Below are 5,225 nucleotides of genomic sequence, written 5' to 3' on the forward strand. Positions count from 1 at the left end.
TGAATTCAGACCTGCTTTCTTCTGACCAGTTTTGTGTCCTGGAAAAGCCATCGTGTCTCTGTGGGCCTTTTCAGTCTCCCAAGATGCAATGAGGATCATGCTAGAAACTACTTCATAGAGACATTATCAGGTGCATGTGACATAAAACCTACACCTGTGGGATGGTGTCACATGTGTCTGATGCAAAAGCTCAAAGATGGAAGAATTTCAAGACAGGATGGGATGGAGCATGGGACACTACTTAAAACAGGCCTGGGTTTCACTGTGTGAGCTTGGGAATGTCAGACCTCTCTGAGACACGTTTTAATGTCTGCACATTTGGTAAGAGGTTGAAATGAAGGAAATTTAGATGTTATCATCTACACTAATAAAAGAGAAACATGCAAATTAACCATCACTCCATCACTCCACCACTCCTCTACACCCCCCAGCCAATCAGAGTGCCTATGCAAATTAACCCAACAAATATGGCGGTTAATTTGCATATGCAGGCACGGAGCGAAGACTGAAGACGACTGAAGATGGCGGCGGCCACGGAGCTGGAGCGAGCAGGAGGCTTGGGTTGCTCCCAGTGACAGAGGAAGCCAAGCTTCCTGCCGGCCCTGTACTCCACTCAAGGAGTGGCTGGGGGCCTGGGCTCCACTCGAGGAGCTGAAAAAAAAAGGAGGGGCTGGGAGCAGCTGGAGCAGAGAAGCCAAGCCTCACTGCTGCGGCCGGACCAAAGGCCTGGGTCCTGGGTGCCAGAGGAAAACCGGTGCTGCTAGCCAGGGGAAGGAAGGCCTATTGTGCGAATCTAGGCCTATTGCAACGGGCCACTAGTTTACTGCCATAAAACCTTCCGTGGTCTCCCATTAGACTTGGAATCAGATCCTGTGCCTCCTGTTGCCTCCCTGGTGTGCAGCCTCCACAGTGACTTCCGGGGCCCTGCCTTCTGCTATGCACACCCTAATGTCACCACTAAGTGGTTAGTAACTCATGTCTGACCACACAATAAAGTCAAAGTGATGGGATGTCATGTTCAAGTTTTATTTACAAAAAGTCTGTCACTTCCCTCCTACTTTCTTGAGTCCCCTCTTTCTCTGTCTCTGTGTTCTAATATCTCTCTCTCTCTCTCTCTCTCTCTCTCTCTCTCTCTGTCTCTTACTCTCATCTATCTCTAGCTCTCCATCTCGCTCCTCTTATTTATCTGGAAATCCTATATAATAAAACCCTAATATGCAAATTGACCAAATGGTGGAATGACTGGTTGCTATGAACTGACCACCAGGGGGCAGATGCTCAACGTAGGAGCTGCCCCCTGGTGGTCCATGTGCTCCAACAGGGGGAGCACTGCTCAGCCAGGAGTTGGGCTCACAGCTGGCGAGTGCAGCGGTGGTGGCAGGAGCCTCTGCGGCAGCACTAAGGAGCAGCGAGCTGAACAGTAGGGAGCAGCAAGCAGGGGGGCAGTAAGGAGCGAGGGGTCCCAGACTGTGAGAGGACACAAGCCGGCCTGAGGGACCCCCACCCCCACCCCCAGTGCACGAATTTCATGCACTGGGCCTCTAGTGAGAGAATAAGCACCATTGTTTTGAGCTCCATGTAGAGGCCCCACAGGAGAGAACCCAGGGAGTGCCCAGTCTAAAAGACAGAATGAAACTCCGTCTCTCAGTCTCAACTGAGTCCTGACAATACCCATGTGAGTGAGTGGGAGTGAACCTGCCTCCAATCAAGCCTCAGTTGAGACCTCAACCCCAGCCTGTGAGACACGTTGAGACAGAAGTACTCAACTAAATCTGCCTGGATTCCTGGCTCAATGAAACTGAGAGATGTTAAATATTTTTACTCTCTAGGTGCAAGGGTTTAGAGGAATGTTGCCAGAAAGAAACAGAAAGTATCACAGTTACCAGACACCAGGATCTGGCCCTCCCATCCTCCCCTCTACCCTGCCCTCCCTTCCCAGGCTCCTCCCAGCCACACTGAAAGCCTTTCTAATCGCATTTCCTTGTGAGTCTGCACCAGTGGCACCTTCTTTCTGACACTGTTCTGGACACATGCACAGTGGCTTACACTTGTCATTCTGGTGACAGTAAATGTCACCTCAGTGTGGCCTTTCAGAGTCTGTACCCTCAAGGATCTCAGCTGTGAAGAGCATGAAATTATTTCCTGCTTCTTGGGGTCCTATTTAGACAAAGTGAGTCCATGAGAATGGGCTGTCTACTTGGTCTGGTGCAGATGCAACACATTGTGGTGACCCCAGACACGTGGCTATGTCTTCCAGGCTGAATTTTTCTCACCACAAGTCCACTGTGAAGGGATTCCTTATTCCCTCTCTTTCCTGGGTCTGGTTTTTCTCTCTCCCTGTACTGCAGTGCCAGCCCCTGACCCACAGCCGGAAAATTAGCACCCAAGTTGAAACACCATGATATCCTGAATTCACTTGCTGCTGAGACCCTCCCATCCTTTTTGTAATTCAATGTAACTCCTGGATTAATAGGAATAAGAGGAGAGGATTAAGGTTAGGGTATGGTGATCTGGCATCGCTTCCAATACTGAAGAGCCGGTATCTATTTTATGAGTGTTTGAGTAAGAACTGGAAATCAGGAATTTGTGGTGGGTAAATGTTTTCTGAATTAATCTGTGCATATGAATGACCATTTAGGTTGATGGTCCTCACTGAAGCCCCATCCCCACTCTTGCCCAGTCTTTAGAATGGGCAGAGATGATTCCAGAAGATGATCTGGGTATCCCACAACTCATCTGCAATTGCTGGTGACTGAGAAAGATATCAGGAATCAAGAAAGGAAAGAAGAGTGGCAAGAGAGAGATTGGTGATAGCATTGATCTAAGACTTGCGGTGAAGAAGAGAAAGTGAGGGATCAGGAAAGACATCCTAAAACATACTGTGAAAACAAAGAGAAGATAGTTCAGATGAAATGGAGTTTGACACTTTATTAATGTCTTTGAAGTGTCCTTAATGTTGTCTTTCTTTGAGCTCTTAAAACTAAAATATACCAACACTTTTCTTTTATTGAATTCCTGAGTGTGACAGAGAAAATATCAACAGAGGTTGGGTTTCAGGTGAGGAAAAAAGAACCTCTTTCCCTGTCATGCTGTTTTCTCATTTTCAGTAAATATTTACATTATTAATTTGTAATAAACTCAAAATGAAAAAAAAAGACTTAAATGTAAGTCCCAAAACCATAAAAATCCTAGAAGAAACCATAGGCAGCAAAATCTCTGACATCTCATGTATCAATAGTTTTGCTGATATATCTCCTAGGGCAAGAGAAAAAAGGAAAAAATAAACAAGTGGGACTACAACAAAATAAAAGGCTTCTGCAGAGCAAAAGAAACCATCCTCAAAATGAAAAGAAAATATGTGGGAGAAAATATTTGCCAATGATACGTCTGATAAGCGGTTAATTTCCAAAATATATAAACTTATACAACTCACCAGGAAGACAAACAACCCAATTTTAAAAATGGCAAAGGACCTGGCCAGTGTGGCTCAGTGGTTGAGCATCAACCTATGAACCAGGAGGTCATGGTTCAGTTCCTGGTCAGGGCACATGCCTGGGTTGTGGGCTCGATCCCCACTGTGGGGCGTGCAGGAGGCAGCCGATCAGTGATTCTCTCTCATCATTGATGTTTCTACTCTCCCTCTCCCTTTCTCTCTGAAATCAATAAAAATTTGTTTTTTTTAAATGGGCAAAAGACCTCAACAGAAACTTCTCCAAAGAGGACATACAGATGGACAATAGGACCTATGAAAAAATGTTCAACATCACTAATCATCAGAGAGATGCAAATCAAAACCACAATAAGATAGCACCTCACACTTTCCAGAATGGCTACCATCAATAAATCAAGAAACAACAAGTGCTAGCAAGGATATGGAGAAAAGAGAACCCTAGTGCAGTGTTGATAGGAATGAAGACTGGTGAAGCCTGTGGAAAGCAGCATGGAGTTTTCACAAAAAAATTAAAAATGGAACTGCCTTTTGACCCAGCAATCGCACTTCTGGGAATATATCCTAAGAATACCAAAACACTAATCAGAAAGCATATATGTATCCATATGTACCCCTATGTTATTTACAATATCCAAATCTGGAAACAGCCCAAATGCCCATCAGTAAATGAGTGGATAAAAAAGCTGTGTTACTTTTACAAAATGAAACACTATGCTGCCATAAAAAAGAAGGAACTCTTACCTTGTGCCACAGCATGGATGAACCTGGAGATTATTATGCTAAGTAAAATATGCCAGTTGGAGAAACACAAATACCATATGATTTCACTTATATATGGAATCTAATGAACAAAATAAACCAAAGAACAAAAATAGAACCAGAAGCATGGATACATGGAACAGACTCACAGCTGATAGGGGGAGAGGGAGGAGGGACTGGATGAAAGAAGGGAAGGAATTAGCCAAAGAACATGTATATGCATAAGCCATAGACACAGATAACAGAAGCATGGATACATGGAACAGACTGACAGCTGTCAGAGAGAAGGGGAGTGGGGACTGGATGAGGTGGTCAAAGGGGGTATGGGGACATCTGTAATAGTGTCAACAATAAAAATAAAGTTACAAAATAATAAAATATCAGGGGCCTGTGGGGCAAGATGGAGTTGCTGCAGGTCTTGAGGCAAGGACTGCAGCAGGTCAGCGGCCACCACGGCCTCTGAGGCTATCTGTCTACGAATGCTCTTCAGGGCAAATGACATGAGGGTTGGTACATTAGTGGGGGAAGACAAATATGGAAACAAATACTATGAAGACAACAGCAGTTTTTTGGCCGTCACTGATGGGTTATATATACTACTGAAATAAATGACAAAAACACATACTGGGATGTGGATGGAACCATGAATGGTTGCTGAAATAATACCATTTGTTTGGTATACAATAAATTGGGGAGATCCTTTCTAGTTTAGAAAATTTTGCTAAAAAATTTAAAGCACCGTTGACTTCACTGTATGACTGACGATCCTCCAACAACAAAACCACCTACTGCTTGTAAATTGATTTGAACCAACCATAAATTCAACCTGAGTGGCACTCCAAAGCAATATGTACCTTATTCTACCACTAGAAAGAAGATTCAGGAGTGGGTTCCACCTTCAACACCTTACAAGTGAAGACAATAAACAATTTAAACATGTAAAATATGAGGCTTTTCATGTAATTGTACTTTTACTGCTTACTGTTAACTTAAAATTATTTGATTAAACAATGAA

General features: G+C 44.1%; 1 pseudogene; it reads left to right on the top strand.

The window, feature by feature from the left end:
• The first annotated feature begins 4,610 nt into the window (after window positions 1–4,610).
• On the top strand, window positions 4,611–5,126 carry LOC102245834 (annotated as a pseudogene).
• Window positions 5,127–5,225: the final 99 nt, after the last annotated feature.

This window comes from Myotis brandtii, unplaced genomic scaffold, assembly GCF_000412655.1.
Source record: "Myotis brandtii unplaced genomic scaffold, ASM41265v1 scaffold321, whole genome shotgun sequence".
In the NCBI taxonomy this organism is placed as follows: domain Eukaryota; kingdom Metazoa; phylum Chordata; class Mammalia; order Chiroptera; family Vespertilionidae; genus Myotis; species Myotis brandtii.